Source organism: Pan troglodytes, chromosome 3 (genome assembly GCF_028858775.2).
Source record: "Pan troglodytes isolate AG18354 chromosome 3, NHGRI_mPanTro3-v2.0_pri, whole genome shotgun sequence".
NCBI classification, from domain to species: domain Eukaryota; kingdom Metazoa; phylum Chordata; class Mammalia; order Primates; family Hominidae; genus Pan; species Pan troglodytes.
In genome coordinates this window covers 148701543-148719944 of record NC_072401.2, presented here as the reverse complement: position 1 = coordinate 148719944, position 18402 = coordinate 148701543, and the positions used below count along the sequence as shown (strand labels likewise).

General features: G+C 32.2%; 1 protein-coding gene and 1 long non-coding RNA gene across 17 annotated transcripts in view; one reads left to right on the top strand and one right to left on the bottom strand.

Annotated features, from left to right (window-relative positions):
- Nucleotides 1-2491, bottom strand: part of LOC134809923 (uncharacterized) — a 41946-nt gene extending 39455 nt beyond the window's left edge. For all 3 annotated transcript variants that reach the window (XR_010156723.1, XR_010156724.1, XR_010156725.1), the window contains exon 1: nt 2156-2491. This is a non-coding gene — a long non-coding RNA (uncharacterized LOC134809923). The remainder of the gene's footprint in view (nt 1-2155) is intronic.
- Nucleotides 1-18402, top strand: part of TTC29 (tetratricopeptide repeat domain 29) — a 243679-nt gene that overhangs the window by 10234 nt on the left and 215043 nt on the right. The gene's annotated exons all lie outside the window — the stretch shown is intronic.

Genomic DNA, 18402 nt, shown 5'->3' with positions numbered 1-18402 from the left:
TAAGGCCAATATTGTATTATATACAACTACTTCTTAAAAGAGAAATATATGTATGCCATATTTGGATTCTGATTTAAATATTATATCCAAATAGTTTTAATTGGCTTAAGAATTGGAATTAAATTAAAAACTAAACATGCTACACATAATTTCAACAAACTAGAAGTCCATATACTAAAAGTCTACTGACATTTAAGTTTTCAGTGCAGGCTGAAGAAAAATTTTATCTAAGACAATGCAAAATAGGCTATAGTGATGAGTATTCTCTTAATATTATTTTTCCACTAAAGATACTGCCAAATTGATTTCAAATTCATCATTACACTATTGACAACAGTAACACTGGGTAATTCTCAGGCCTTACTACAATATTCTCCTTAAAGTTTCCTTCACTTCAGTGCTTTCTTAGACCAAAGCTCTTTCTGTAAGATAGTGGATGCAAATCATTAGTATGGAGATAGCTTGTACACAGGTCATTATTATGCTTTTGATTGATACACATTCTAGACCTTGCCCTAGACAGACTAATTGAATAGCATAAAAAGCAGAAAATTGATGAATGATTTCAGCATCTCCCAGCAATGCCCAGCAGGTGCCATGAAGAATTATGCATAGTCTGTTAGCCAGGGAATTACTGCATCAAACTCTTTATAGCCATTCAGCTCTAAAAAGATAAATTGATCAACAAACATTTATTAAGTACTCACTTTATATCTAATACTAGGTTTTTCACAGTGGGAGAGACAATGATATTTTATTGTAAAATACTTGGCCCCATCCTGGAGCCTTAACATCTATTTGAGACAATAAGACCTATGAGCAGGAGACAAATATGAAATGATCGAGTGCCGACTGTACTGTGAGGTGCAGCCTAGAGGTCAAGAAAAAATCAGAGAAGACTAAGACGATAGGATAGAACTTCTCAAGGAAAATAGATTTTGAGTTTGGCTCCCCGTCTGGTTGCATTATAAAATTATCTAACTGGTAAGTCATAGATCTTCAGTATATGAAAATGTAATGGGTAGAAATGGAAGAATCAAATCAGGCAAAAACAATGTCTAAGATATATCCTCAAATCCCTCTCTCTACTGCCTTATTCGTGTCTTTAAGATGGTGATCGATATATTTGTGTATACTCATTAATACAATTGATGTACACTGGCTTTGATATCTCATAGTACACATATGCTCTGTGTCTAGTTTCAAAATAACCTCTCATCATGTACCCCAAAATATGCCAACCTACCTATGTGTAAACTCACACGCTGTGACTTTCCTCCCAATGCGATGGGTGGAGAGTTCCTACTGTCATCTAAGCATGGTCCCTCTGCTTGTGCTCTGCATCTCATCCCCTTACCTGCTCCCAAGACTTCCTCCTGCAGTTAAATTTGCTTTTCTCCTACACCATCAATTTCTCCTTTTTCATTGGATCGATCTCACTGGTATTCATTTCTACTCAAACTTTTTTCTTGACATCTTATCCCCTTCCAGGTTCTACCCCATTTTGATCTACCCAAGACAGCAAGAAAAGTGCTGTCTTAATATTTTCACATTTCATTTTTGCCTCAGTTGACTCTAAATAGGTTTCCAGCCCCCATACTTACTGAAATGCCTCTTTAGGGTCACCCATGACCCCTATTTTTATCACATCTAATAGTTATGTTTCTGTTCCCAGCTTCCTTGATGTCTTCATAGCATTTGACCGAGTTGAACGCTCTCATCTTCTTGAATTTTGTGCTTGTGGCTTTCGGGATGCCATATTCTATGGTTTTTCTCCACACTGGAGCACTTCAGTCTTCTTTGCAGGCTGGCTTTCTCTTTCCAAACTCTAAGTGGTGAGGTGCCCAAAGGCTGGGTCCTAGGTGCAGTTCAGCCACACTCTCAACCTGGACCCAGTCTTACAGCTTTAAACATCAGCAATAACCCAATGGCTACTCAATTTATAAATCTAGCACTGGCCTCTCCATCAAGCTGAAAGTTTTTAGATCCAATTGCCTCCTTGATGTGTCTACTTGGATATATCACAGACATCCCAAGGTTAATATAATCCAAAACTGGACTCTTGCTTCACCCGTACTCCTCTCCTATCCCCAATATTCGTCCCACAGCCTTTCCTCAATTCAGCAAATAACATCAAGGCAGCCTTGAGTCTTACCTTGCTTACTGCTACCCCCCTCTAATCCATCAGTATGCCCGATCAGCTACAACTCCAAAATGTATCCCGTGTTCATCTCCTGGTCTTCATTGCAGAGCTGCCATCATGTCTGCTAAGATCGCTTAAATGGTCATATAACTGCTCTTCCCACACCCACTCTCACTCCACCACACTCCTGCTAGAGTGGTCTTTTGAAAACATTAGATCATGACATTCCCCTGCTTAAAATCTGCCAATAGCTTCCCATTCTTCACCTGACCTGAAGCTGTGCATGGTCTGGACTTTACTGACCTCTCTGACCTTCTCTCTCTTTCTCTCCACCACTCTCTACTCCCAATGTGGCCTTATTGCTGACACTTCTTCTTATGCAGGTGTCAACTTGAATGTGACCTCCACAGTGAGCAGTTTCTTGACCTCATAATACAATGTAAATGAGTAAGCAAGCAGGATAAGCTAACATGTAGTTGTCACTGGAATGGCCAAACCCAAGTGATGGGGGTTTATTTTACTCGGGAATGGTAGAATCGTTCAAAGGCAAAAGTCTTCCGGGTTTTGTATCATCTACCTTCACAGAAGAAATTTCAGTATGCTTCGTTACTTTCTAAGTGACTAGATTATTGTTGTGCCTTATAGGTGCATTTAAAAAAATCAAATCCATTGTATTCACATTCCATATTTGATAATGATGATTTGACTTTAAACTTCAAAGTCAAATTTGACTTAGCAGTGAACTTCAAATGGTTCACTGCTACTATCTAACTGATCTTTAACAAGTACAGACAGTCATGTCAGAAGAGTTTCTGTACTTCTGTACTTCGGATTTTTAATTCTGTATAATATTATCAGAATGCATTATTGTTTTCAAAAAGAACTTAAAATATCACTTATTATCATATCATAATTACTTTGAGTAGCTAAGTAATAAAAGAGTCATTTATAGATTCAAATAAACATTTCTAGAGGGCACTTTACAGCTTTAGCTATGTATATGAGGAAACAAAATCATCTGGGGACAGAGTATGTTAATCTGCTCAATATTATTTTCTGCTTCAGATATCAAGTTCTATTATGCAGAAGAATATATTTGGTTCAAAATTGTGGGCATCTCTAAGATATTACTTTCTTTCCGAACATCTTATTTTTAGCATCATCAGTGGATGTTTATTGAGCATCACTTTGTCAGCAAGCTTAGTGGCAGTTAGGACTGTTCGTTACTATATTCAGTGAGTTTGGGCTGTAAAGAAACAAAGAACAATTTACTTTCATATCTTTTTTTTTTTTTTTTTTTGAGACGGAGTCTCGGTCTGTCACCCAGAGTGGAGTGCAGTGGTGCGATCTCAGCTCACTGCAAGCTCTGCTTCCCAGGTTCAAGCCATTCTCCTGCTTCAGCCTCCCAAGTAGCTGGGACTACAGGCGTCCGCCACCACGCCCAGCTAATTTTTTTTGTATTTTTAGTAGAGACGGGGTTTCACCATGTTGGCCAGGATGGTCTCCATCTCCTGACCTCGTGATCTACCCACCTCAGCCTCCCAAAGTGCTGGGACTACAGGCGTGAACCACCGCGCCTGGCCTACTTTCATATCTTTTAAAACCTTTTTCTCCTGCCTCATTTTGAATTGTATTATACTTCCTCAAAGTAAATTAGTGTTTTGCCAGTCCACATTTTGTTTTTTGCAGATTAGGTTTTTATCTTGAATCTCAAAATTTTTGTCCAAAGATGCTTTTATGAACTACAAATATACTTTTTATATGCAAATCTAGCTTCTGGATTTGCACAATGCCCTGGCACTCAAACATATGGAGCAAGATGAAGCCATTTATTTAAGATACAATATTTCATAATTCTTTATTGGAAGTTAGATCCTTTCAAGTGTGCTCTTCCTCTGCTTCATTCATTTTTGTTTACTTTTGAAAATGTTTGTGAAATCATTTTGGTTTCTCTTAAAAAAGTTTGCTCTTTGGTAAAGTAATAAATTCTCTATGGAGGTTTGCAAATTAACTTCCTGAAGAAGTCAGTTGCCAAGCAAATGTTTACATGACTAATCTCCAGATGAGACAGAGATAGGTGGGCAGGAGAAGGAAGAACCCCTGTTTCCTGCTAGGAAAAGAAGATTTTGGTGCTCTAAAATGAAGATAAAATTTCTTCTTTCTCATGAATATTTTTTAAAAATAAGCGATTACAGAGAATGCAGATGGGAAGAGAGAAGGAATTGCCACTTCTTTTTGAAAAAATTCTGGCATTGTCTTCGAGATCAGATCTCTAGGATGTGAAACCAGGAACGAAAAGATCGTTTTGCCATGATTTAAAGGAAAAGGAAGAAAGAAAAGAAAGAGAAGGAAGGGAAGAAGAAGAACAAGCAGAAAGAAGAAGGGGGAAAAGACTGATATCAGTAAAGTTTAAAATTGGGGAATTTAAAAAATGTAGTTGGAAGGAGCTTTTTTAAAAACAAAACAAGACAGAATAAAACAACAATGTTCACTAGGTACAAAAAAATGGTCTCAAATTTTCACCAAAACCAAATATAGAGATAAAAGAAAAGATTTCAAATGTCAACAGAACATAGAAATGCCAATATCTTAGGCGTTTATATCTTTGTGTCCTTTAGGAGTTTGCTTTAAAATGCTATTTTCACATATGGTGTTTAAGCTTACCAGCTCTAATAGACATTAAAAAAAGATGTCTCTAAGAGGAAAGCATGGGAATCATGACTAGCAGCTCTGGCTATTATAGGAGCTGATTCCTTCTGTGGTTGAAAACTTGGCTTTGTTATGTAATACCTGTATTGTCTTAAGGTTACCTGCTTTCTCCAATCTTTGCTTTCCACAACTGTTTGGAGAGCATAATAACAAGAAATTCTTACAAGAAGTAAATGAGATTCTCTATATGAAACACGTGTAGACGACACTCAATTCAGACTATTATTAATTATCATTGCTCATTTTTCTTTGGCTTTTAAGCATTTATTAATAGTATAAATAACCTAAATATTTTGCATTAACTTAATGTGTTGATTTATGTAGTGATATTAATTTATCATTTTTCTTTATGTATAGTTATATCTTTTGCTTTGTACTAAGTATCATTTTCATCATGTTCTAAAGGCAGAGTTTTAAATAACATATATTTCAAACTTATAATACTAATCAATGAGGGGACTTTTTTTTTTTTTTTGTAGAGACAGGGTCTCACTATGTTGCCCAGATTGAACTTGAACTCCTGGCTTCATGCAGTCCTCTCACCTCAGCCTCCCAAAGTGCTGGCATTACAGCTGTGAGCCATCATGCCCAGACAGTTTTTTAAGAAAATTTCAAGTTGTAATAAAAACTTTTCAGAAATGTACAGATAAACTCGCAGTTTTAGAAATACAAAGAATATAGCTGAAGGATGTGGTTCTTCCTACAATAGCCCATAAACCACAGTGCAAAATGCACTTCTCTATTTAAAAACTATTTGGGAAATTCCTTTTTCAGTGTCATAGGACAAAGTGATAAATAAAAAAAGATAAAAGGAGACAAGCACACAGGTACCACAGAGGATGAATCAGCCAGAACTGTCAGTTAGTGGGATAAACAATGATCCAGCCACATCACTCTCAATGTATGGGGCAAGATGGTTTTATTATGTTAAGTTTTGTCTTTGATAGTGTCTTCTTTCTGTATTAAGAAAACAGGGAAGATTAAAAACTATTTAAAAGGGTCTACCCTTTTCAAGTCTCCATTATGGCTGAAAAACAATCCTTAAAATTACTGAGGTTACTGCAACTATGGAGAAATCATCTCCCTGGCCTATACCCGTATCCTGTTCTGTTTTCTATATTGGAAATTGGAGATATTGTAATAACCAGCATCACCATCTCACTGTTTAAAGCAAAACCAAGTTATGGATTCACAAGAACTCTTTTGCTTCACCAGGGTTTCCACAGATATTACCAGACCAGGGACTTTTCTGGGAAGCATAATCAGGTGATGCCCACCTCCAGATTAGAAGGGAACAGCATTATCATTCTTTTATTTTTATTTTTAAATTCTCTTTTAAAATAAAAGCATTTAAATGTCTAGTTATAAGAAATAAAAAAGAGAATATAAGTTTGTAGGAGATGCTTTTCCTTGATAGTTTTTATTATTTGGAAGCTTTTAAAACTTCATGTTTGTATTTCAGTGATTCTCTGAGACCATTTAAAATATGATCACCCTTTCTTTGATCTAGGAAGGCAACTTATCAAGATATATATGTGTGTATATATATATATATGCACACACATACAAATATATGTAGTGTGTGTCTTCATAAATATATATATATTGTATGTGTGCATGTTTGTGTGTATATATGTGTGTGTGTATTAGCATCTTCAAGCTCTGTGCTTTAACTATTAATCCCACTTTTCTACATACCACTATATAAAAATCTTTCAATATATTTTAAGTGCTTCTCTTTAAACTAAAGTGTAAGCATGTTAAGTCATATTAAATACAGGCATACCTTATTCTATTGCACTTTGCTGTATTGCACATCACAGATACTGTATAGCTAGAAAACCCAAATAGAGAAGCTTCTTCCTCTTCTTCCCTGCAATCCACACAGTGCAGGCAAAACTTGACAGTTCCTTCATAAGAAGAATATCAGGAACACATCACTAATTCAGTTGTCAGATTTATATTAACCAACATCAGTATATGCATGCAAACCTTGACACAACGAAGAAAAGCTCCAGAAAAATAGCCTACATATTTTACTGTCAGGAGGGCTGTGGAGGCATCCTTAGGCCAAGTCTGTCGACTTAGACATATATATAAAATTAGGTTTTCTTATTTAACTAGCTTGCCTATATTGCTTTTCATGGAAGCATCCTGTTTTTCCTACTTTAGGTAAATTAAATTTGTAAGGAAGAAGCTAAAATACTGAAATACTAGCTGACATGGGGAAGATAAAATAATTGGCCACTGTGAAAAGGACAGACTGTCTGGGGACAAGGGCAAGGCATGACTGGGCCCTGCAGCCACCCTTTTCAGTGTATTTACATAGTGTTGACATTAAATAACAGAATTCATAACAAAGCATTTTTTGTTGACCTTACTCTGTTTCATATGGCAGGGAAATGAATAATATATTTTAGAAAAGTTTTAATTATATGTTTTGCTTTATTAGTTTTTGTTTTAGTCTAGGTTTATATATTGAAAGATTTGTGTTGTTGGAAAATTTCCAATGTTGATTGCCTCTGTCCTTAAGTTAATACAAATTGTTTATTAATTTACTTATTAATTAATTACTATAGTATCTTCCAAAACTCTTAGATGATCAATAAGAATCTTTCCAAATCTCTTTTATGCTTTTTGGATTTTTTAAAAATTCCCTTCACATTGTTCCTAAGGGATAGAAGTTATTTGGTCAGAATAATTTCCAAAAAGCCTAAATTTTCTTCTAAGTATGCTAGGAAACCTTTGGCTCATTTTATGCAGGGAAATGATATGATGTCACTTTATTTTAAAAGGATCACTCAAGGCTATTGTGCTCTGTAGATATTTGACTGGGGAACACCCCAAGCAAAAGACATTGGTGGCTTGACCAGGGCAGATGTAGTAGAAATGATGAGAAGTGGTCTAATTTAGAATATATTTAAGTGACAGAGAGATGAGAGCTTACCAATGGAGTAAACATGGGAACTTAGTAAAGGAATAGATAAAAAATGACTCCTTCTGAACTGACCTGAGCAACTAGAGGGATGTCTTGTTCACTGCTGAGTCTCCAGCACCTATAACAGTGTCCACATAGTAGGCACTCAAGAAATACTTTTTAATTAAGGCCAGTCTGATCCCAGCCTGTGCATACTGTTTCCAGTTTAATTCCTTCCATTCCTGCTTTGAAATTCATCTTCTTGCAAAAATAATAGTAATGACTAATATTTGTAGAGCACTTTCTATGTTTCAGGTATTATTTTAAGTGCCTCATATGTATTCATTCATTTAATTCACAAAAAGTATTTATTAGTTCAATTTACAGCTAAAAATTGATGCACAGAGATACTAAGTAACTTTCCCAAGGACACACACATAATAAGTAGAAGAGCTGACTTTGAATCTAGGCAGTCTGGGTCTAACACTCATTTTTGGAGCATTATACCATTCTGCCTCTGAAAATACTCAGGTCTTCATTAAACTGTGTTTTCTCTCATCTCTCATTCTTAATGTATTTCCATTCTCTTGGCCTAGAATGATTTTTCTCCTTACTGTCTCATGATTCTTACTCATTCTTAAATGGCTTGACTGTATTAGATAAACTTGCTACTATCTTGTAATCTCCAGTGCACTTATAGCACTGTATTGCCATTGCAATACAGTATAATTGTTTCCTATGCTAGACTACAAGCTTCAAGAGAGCTGGGGCCATTGCTGCTCTGCTCGTATGTGCATCCTTGGTACTCTATTCATACAGTGCTTAGCTCACCTCACAGGAATGAGAACCCATGATCTTTTACCCCTTCATAGCCTTGCACATGTGTTCTGCCTGGAAAACCCTCTGCTTTCTCTCATGCCTTGTGTACTGGGCAAGCTTTTATCTTCCAGCTTCAACTTAACAGTTTCCTGCTTTGTGAGGCCTCCTTTGAAACACTTGATAGAGAGCAGAACTCCTGTTTGAACTATCTTGATGGCCATTGACAGTCATGTACAAGTGTTTTATTTCCCCTTTATTAATATTTAACATACTATAGTATGTTCTATACTATGCATGTATATACTATGTACGTATGTTGTATGTATGTATTATAGTACAGATGGTATATAGATTGTGACTCATTAGTGGGTAGTGATTTTGACCCATCGGTTTGGGGGTCATGGCCAGGATTTAAAAAATGGAAAGAGAGTGTAGACAAATAGGATAGAAAAGAATGCATTGCATAGAGGAAAGCTAAATATTGGGAGGCTGCTACATATAATGGAATAGAGCATGAATTTTTAAACCATACTCTCTGGTCTCCAGTCCCAGATTTACTCTCATTAACAAAGTAAATGGTTGACTTTGGGGAAGTTACTTAACCTTTCTGTACTTCAGTTACCTAATCTGAAAAAAATAATGATAATAGGGCCTGTTTCCTAAAATAGTTATGATAATTAATTGAGTTAATAATTAAAAACTGATTGGAACGTTTTGCATATTTGTGCTTTTAAATATTGGTTTAATATATTACACTCACATTTATACATGTGCTGAACTGCAATGTAAGTGTCTTTTTTTTTTTTTTTTTGAGATGGGGTCTTGCTCTGTTGCCCAGGCTGGAGTGCAGTGGCGCAATCTCCACCTCCTGGGTTTAAGCAATTCTCCTGCCTCAGCCTCCTGAGTAGGTGGAATTACAGGCGTGTACCACCACACCCAGCTAATTTTTGTATTTTTTCTTAATGTGGGTTGTCATAAGGAATGAACTCTGCTCTAGACTGGACCTAGAAACATCTCTTCCTCTGCACTCTTTCTGGGCCCTCCCCCAGTGAAAGAAATTACAATGGTTACTTGTATTTTGTAAAATTGACTAAATAATTTTTTATCCTTTTCAATGCTCTAGCACATTTTGGATGAAATGGGAATTTCTTAGTATTGAAAATTTGGTAGAACTCCCATGTAAAACTGAATAGTTTCTCTCCTTTGGTGAGAGTAGGGGTCAGGGGAAAAGGGGTAGGTAGGTCTTGTAACTGGTCTTCTAAATCTTCTCCAGCTAATTGTTATTTTAAAAAATAAGTGCCTCTTTGTGTAAAATTTTATATTTACTGCAATAAAGTTTAACATGATATTTTCTAATAATGTTAAAGCCTCTTCTATATTTCTTGAAATATTCTCTGTATCTTGGAGGGAGTGTAAAGATAATGATGGCTAATAATACGGGGTCTAGGGTTGGACTGCCTCTGTTGATGAACCAGCTCCATCACTCACAGGTGTGTGTGATCTTCAGCTTGTTAATTAAACTCTTTGTGCTATAGTTTCCTCATCTGTACAATGGAGATTAAAATGATAGCACCTATCTCATTAAAACTGTTTTCAGGTTTAAATAGGCTAATTACATGTAAAGTATTGAAAACAGCACCTGGCACATCATTAAGCATACAGTAAGAGTTAGCTGTTACTATAATTATAATTAGAAGGTTTTTCTGTTCGTGCTACTATGTTTAGTGACTATCTGTTTTTGTTTTTCTTGGTTATATTTGCACAGATATCTTTTTCTTTTCACATAACCAGTTCTTTCATTTTATGTGTCAACTTTTTGGTCTCTCTTTTATCATTTTATTAACTTACTGTTAATATTTTCTTCTCAGATTTTTATTTAGTATTGTTTCATAATATTTGTTTTGTTAGGGTTTTTTCTATCATCCTGAGTTGAAAGCTAGCTTCTTCACTAGTATCAGTTGCTCCTGTTTTTTAGAAAATGCACTTAAATCTATAGCCTTCTTTTTAAATATGGTGATAACTTCTTTTTTCTTTCAATTCTAAATATGTGAAAATTTCCATAGTGGTTTTGCATTTAAGCAAAAAATAAATTTGAAGTGTATTTCTAAATTTGCAGTGAGTAGTTTTTGGTGTTTTCTTTCTTTTCTTTCTTTTTTTTTTTTTTTGTAGGAGATCCAGGATTGGGAAGTAAATCTTTACTCATGCTTAGTAAGTGTGTCATGGATGTATATCCATGGATGTGTACTAAATGTATCAATTTACAAAATTCCTGGTGTGACCAGTACATGGTCAGGTTTTATAAATATTTCTTTTTTTGAAGAATAAGTATATATTCTCTATTTGTTTGATAGATAATTATATAAAAATCTCTCAGAATCTAAATATTAGTGTGAGGCTGTTATTTCAATCAAGCTAGGCAATTACTGTTCAAATACTTCTCCCTCTACTTTATCTGTAAGTTTCTGAAAAAAATTAAAATCAATGTCTTCTCATTATTCTGTTAATTTTATGTATTTTTAAACTATATTATTAGGTGCATTGTTTCCCACCTGCTATATTTTTCAGTAAATTGATCTGTTTATAAATCTGATATTATTATGCTCCTTTAATTTTTTTCTGCCTGAATTCTATTTTGTTTAATACTAATAATATTATACAAGCTTTCTTTTTGTTGGTATTTGCATTATTATATGGCAATACAAAAGAAAAATATTCTTGTTCTCCGCCTATTAATCTATTTTGTACTTTTTAAAAAAAAGTTTAAATCCAAGGCTCTTTTATTTCATCTTCTTGCAAATACTTTCTTTTGTTCTTGCAATGTTCTTATTGATATACTTTTGTATGTACTAATTCCATATTCTTAGTTATAACTAGTAATTTTCTAAATGTTTAGATAGGTGCAATAAAATTAATATGATATTCAGGAAAACAAGATCTTTATATACAAGGTCTTTTATGTATACACAGATGTTTTCTGGCCAAAGCATTTTATTATGTTCTGGAAGTTTATCATATACATATAGTCTGTGAAAACTCCTGGCTTCACTGTTCATGTGCACAGCGCACACTTACTTTGCAACGGTAATTAAAGAGCACATAATATGAAAGATTTATTTACATGACTTACAGTTCGGTAGTTATCTTTTAAGCATTCAAGTTTGATAGGGAAATGTATTCTAATTTTATTTTTAGATAAGGGGAAAATCAAAATATGTTGAGTCAAATGAGGAACTATTTCTATAATAGAAACTTAAAAACCCAAAGAAGAGATCAACTGCTGCTCTTAAGTAGTCAGAACTTGACATTTCTCTTAAGGTATTTCTCACCCAAGACATATAGAATATTTATATATAATTTCTCACCCAAGACATACAGATTTCTCACCCAAGACATATAGAATATTTATATCTAAAAATATAGAACTAGAGTCATCTTAAGAATCATTTGGTTTCTTTTTAAAAATTTTCTCAAAAAAGGGGCTCAAGAGAGTGTAGTTAACGGAGTACCAATGATTGATTTGTAAAAGATAAGTTTTATAAGTGTATATACTTTTTTCTCATGACAAAATATCATTACTTCACTAGAAGACATGCCATAGTAAGAGAAATATACATGCAGTTTTTGTTATTTACCCCTACACTATCTTCCATTACATTACTGAAAAGAGCATGAATAATGTTTTGTTTTCATTTTTAATTTATGTGATTTTTTCCCTTTGTATTTTAAATGTTATATTTCTCTTAAAAACTTGTCATGTTTACAACTCAATGTATACTATTTTTCTTGCCATTATTTTTAATATGTTTAAAGTATTATAGGGAAATATATGTTTAGAGGGGACAACATTAGAATATATATGACGAACCTATAGGTATAAAGAATTGATTGTTTTACCTTTCTCAGAGAAAGCTCCTCATGTAGTTGTTTAGTATGAAAGGTTTTTTTCTTGAAAAGGTTAAAAAAGTTCTAATCAACTTTTGTACATTATGTAGAACTTCATTTTCTAAACTCTGCAAAAGAAAGTTTCATATTTAATGGGGAATCATGAATTATTCCATTTATTATCTACTTCCTCCTTTCAAAGACATGATCTGGATAAAAGGCGGGGTGAATAATTTCAAAAAATACAATACATTTTTAATGGGAAGGTGCAAACTACAGATTCTCATGACTATTAGCAAGTGTAGAGGAAACAGAATTTTACTTGCAAAACTCGTCAAACTCTTGCAAAGATAAAATGTATGACATACTTTAGTAAAAAAAAATGCAGTGAGCTGAAGTTTTCTTTATAATGCAACTTGTTTTTACTAAGTTTGTTCTTTATATTCTCCAGCTTTTCATTTTTATTAAAAGTTTGATATTTCCCTGAATGTATATGGGAAGTTGATAGTTCTTTTATTTATAATGCTGTGTAGAAAGCTAAAAGAAAATTTTAAATGATGTTATTTGAGAAAAAGTTTTCCAAACAATAAAATTTCAAAAAATGTGGAGGGTATCATAGAATTATGTTTCAAAAAACAGAGTGTCAGTGTGAAGATGGGTGGTTTTAAAAAGAAGAACGCAACAGAGTGAATATCATATTCTATGGAGTTTTTTGTTAATAGAAATTATAAATACAAATTTAGACAAAAATGATCATTTGATGTGTGAGTATGATGATATTTACATGTATATGTAGTCCACTCTTTGTAGTCCTGTGATATGAAGCTCATTTTTTGTTTCCCTCCTCTTTTCCTCATGTTTCTTCTTGTTATATTAGGACACAGAATACACCAGAATTGTATTACTTATTTGAATTTATTTTGTATCATTATAACTCAATTTAAAAGCTAAGATTATTTCCAGGGTTTATTTTTCAGCTTAGGTTTAACTGGTTTTTCTATAGTAGAGAAGTACAGTGTAATCTGAAAGAAAAGAACAAGAATCCATATGATTTGCTGCAGTTAGCCGAAGGTGTTTGGAGTCGTGTTGTAATCCTGGCTTGAAAATACTGTCCCTGAAAAATTCTCCTTTAACACTCATTTAATATCTTTCCATGTGGAATCTTTGGCTTAAAATTTTTCTACACAAATTATTTTGTATAAAGTTTGAATTTCTCAAGGGAGTTTGGAAGTAATAAGACTTTTATCAAAATTGCATATGTAATTAACCTCATATAAGGAGCTTTTCTTCCAATCCTTTTTTACCAGACTACTAGAGAAGTTTTCATTAAAGGCAGTTAGTTTTTGTGAGATCAACAAATGTTTCTAAAACAAACAGTATTTTTTTAAGTCTTAAAAATGTGTATGTTTGAGGTTTTTCGATAAAGAAAATGAATGATGCTGAAGTGCTGCGCGACAGCTACCGTGGGTAACTATTTTGGTAATACTTTCTATTGTCTGATGAATAGTTTATCCATTCCTGGTTGATAACAATTACTGTACTTCAAATATTTGATTAAATGGGAATCACTTGAATAAATCACTTTGAGCAAGTGGGCACATAAAAAATGCCTTTATGTTATTAAGGAAATTATCTAAAGTTATTGTAAAGATTGTAGTCCTGTACTATTTGCTAAATAAGCATGCTTTCCTCTGATATTTGTTAATAATCATCAATGAAAATATTGTTTGGTTTATAAACATTTGTTGATCTCACAAAAAGTGACTGCCTTTAATGCAAAACATCAGTTCTATCAAAATAGAATCTGTGAAATAATTTCTGTCCCATTCTACACAAATATTTCATAACTTCTAAAATATAATCACCCATGTTGAAATGAATTCTTATCAGGCTATTGAGAGAATCTTTACTGATCAAATTTTTAGATATTTTTATTATTTGTTGAAAGAGTTATATTAGTGATAGTACTATTTACAAAATGCCAGAGGATAAACTTTATTCCTTAATTATTACTAGTTTTTTTCTTAAAAAATAAAGGTTGAACTTAGGTTAGTTTTTTCAAAATAGCATTTTTCAATTTGTATATATACTTTTAAAATGTTGAAATTCTGACTATGCTTTTCTTTATTATTAATAGATAAAAAATCCAAAAATACAAAGCAAAACTTGCATATGTAACAGTTTCATCTAAAGTTCAAATTAGTAAACGCGTAACTGTTTTGATAATCACATAAAAATTCTATTCCATAAAATGTTCTGGGGGGCAGATTTTATTTATATATTTAAAATTGTTAAATTGGCCTATCTACCTAAATTGAGTCTAAATCAAAACTGAAACAGAATGCTATATTAATATTTATATTCTGACTTTTTGGTAATATTTTTATATTGCTTAATTTTTTCAGTTCATATAATAAAAGATGAAATCATTTATTTGGATAGCAATTCCAAGAAATTTTTAGAAAAATTATAAATTAATATATTGCATTAGACAATCTCTTTGGAATGAAGCTAAAATGTTATGTGACTCTTTACAAGGAGAATTTCATATAAATTTTATATATAATTTTATATAAATTGTGTATCATATAATTTAATATAAGTAATATAATATAAAATTTATATAATGCATAATTTTATAAAAATATATAATATATAATTTATATAATATCTAATTAGGTATTATATAAATAATATATAATGTATATAATATCGAATTGCATTTTATAAAAATTATATATAAATTATATAAATTTTACAGCAATATATAAAATATATAATGGTAAAATATAAGCATATCACAATATTTATACTTTCAAATTATATTTTTAATCTCTCAAAGTGAATATGATTTATAAATTCTGCGAAAAAATCAAGATCATTATAATGGCTGTGATATTTAAATTATATGATTAGTCATAACAGATAATATTATAAAAAGAGCTTTTTAATTAAAATGTTAAACTATAATACATTGAAATGATTGTATTGTGTTCATTATATGTTCAATATTCTTTAAGGAGGTTCTGAAATGTTTAGAGGACATTAATAACAATGTTCATTTTAATGATGAATTCTAGTTGTAATGACTATAATGAAAAATTCTTTTGATCCAAGTATAATAAATTCTACTTTTTGAGATGTTAACATGTAATAATTAAATTAAATCATATAGAAAATAAGCAGTAGTCATATTATTTATGATTGGTGGATGTATGAGATACAAAATGATTTGTTTTAGAGAATCCATCATAATTTAAAAGTGCTTTATATATATTTTATTTGGATTAATAAAAATTTATCATTAAATATGTGAATGTTTAAGTATAAAATATTTTTCTAATTTTTCCAAAAATAAGAATTGGATGCTTTGAAAACTGTTAATCTATGGTATGCCACCTGCCCTATTTACATTTTTAACAGTTGAATATTTGTTAACTGATCTCATAGAGAGCTACATGTTTTGCTGTTACCAGATGGATGAGATAGAATACCATGCATAACTTTACGTTTATCTTCTTTGTCAACTTATTTGCATATCAATTAAAATAATATCTGTATTAGGATGGATAATGAAAGTTATCAAATTTACGTGATGTAACTGCAGTTTGCTAAATTTCCAGTAGATGCCCCCAGAGACCAGTCAACTCATTGGAAATCCTTTAAATTTAAAGCTCTTTTTATATTGAAACTTCTTTCTTGCTATATTTTGAAATGCATGGAAAATAAATTAAGAATTCTAAAAATCTTAACTCACTGATCTTTCTTACAAAATACATATATATGGCTGTTGGTAGCCCAATTCTTAATCATTGCTAATCAATACTGTGACTAATAATTGTGAACAACCTAAGTGTGTAAAATTAAGAAAAATGCTTTCAGTTTTCATTGTAATTCTATATGGCTTTAAAGTAAAAAGTCATTTTAAACACTCTCAAATTTTTTGTCTTTTTAACTTCTCTCTCTTTATACATTTATATGGCTAGGAAAATGCTATATTGTTATTTTAGCTTTTGGGAAAAAATAGCATTTTTACCAAAAACTATAAAACATAAACAACTCATATAATTTTTATCAGTTAGTAGGTGTATGTCAAGAAATGACTTTTTTAATTCTAATTACAATATACATAATATCTACCTACACCGAAAAAGATAGGTAAGAATAGTGATTCACTTTATTCCAAGGAAATTATATTAACTGAAGCTATTTAAGTATTAATTTAAGTCAATGTAATTATCCCGTAGGTGATTCCAGTAACATTTATCCCTACCATATGAATGTAAAACTGTTATAACTGACACATGGATAACCCACTCGTGACTTATAAATATTAACTTAATGAAATAAAAGTATTATCCTGACTTTTGATTAGATATTACATATCTTTTGATTTTATCTTTGTCAGATTAAATGAAAATTTTATGATCTTGTTTTAAAGTACGGTTTTTTTATTGAACCGCTTTTGAAATATTTCACTGACTGTAAAGCTTCATCTTGATTCCATAATTCAGTTTATCCTATGAAAAAAATATGTTAAATATATCAGTCATATAATTGAATATACAATAATGCCTTTGATTTTAAAAATTCACCTAATAACTAATACAAAGACCTACTTAGGTGGTTTTATATTACTTATTAGATGTGTTAGTTTAGGTGCAGAGAAAGTAAAATAAATTGTAATTTCTATTCATTGCATCTATTCATCTTTTTTATATTTATAGAAGTATATGCTTTTTATCCTTTTAAATGTTTGTCTTTGTCAGTGTTTTTCCTGTTAGAGTTTACACCCTTGAGTGGGAACCATATCCATTTAATTTGCTCTTCCTGGATGCTGCTGGCTGTCTGCTCTCTCCTTTTAAAGAGAAGGATTTTCTGGGGGAGTCACAAAATGATACTGATCTCTGTCTCCAACCCAACCTAAACATGGATTGCCATGGATAAAGAGAATGGCTTACCAATTGAAAGATTGCATCATAATTGTCAAATAACATCAAATTCCTAATCAATGCAATAAATAAAACATTGTGTGGAGGAGGAGAAGAAGAAAAAGCAACAATACATGATATAATAGGAGGCAATGTAGGGAAATGGGAAGAATTCAGGATTTGCAACCAGAGGGAGCTGGGTGTGAATTCCAACTCTGCCATTTACTATTAATAACTTGTATGGCTTTGGGCAATTCACAACCTCACTGAAGACAGGTTTTTTAATTTGTAAAAATTGAAGTAGTACTTTATACAGTTATTGTGCCAGTTAGAAATGATGTCTACACAGTGCCTGACACATTGTGGGTGTTCTATAAATAGTAGCTATTCAAAATAGTTTAAGGCAGAATTTTAAAACACTATAATATCTCCACGGCTGTTTAGCAGTAAATTCTCCATTTCCCAGCATCTCTATATATTCACCTGCTGTGGAGTTATGCCATATTGTTCAGCTCTGCTTTCTGTCAGTCTCTAGATTTTTTTAAATCTCTGCATTTTTTTAGGGAGATGTTGATGTGAATTCAAAACAGTTAACAACATCTCCATTGAATGAATAATGCCCTTAAATGGCAATAAAACCCATATGAAATGCTTGACTACTTAATTTCATTCTCAAATGCATTCTCAAGCTGCATCCCTTATCTCATTGCAGCCCCAAGTATCTGCAGTGGCAAAGATCTTCCTCAGGATACATTCAGCATGTCCACGAATGTGACAACTTTTGCTTCTGTGAATGGCACGTTTTTTTCCTGTCAGATGAACTCTTCTCATATTTCCTAATATTAAATCTCTCCATAAATTTTACCAGTATTCTCTATTTTCATCCAGTATCATGGCATCAGTTCAAGAAGATTTTTCTTTTTCTGATGCTTAAAAACAGCATCTGTTAATTTAGACTAATATTCATAAAAGTTTTTTAATGTGTAAATGAAACCAAAGCC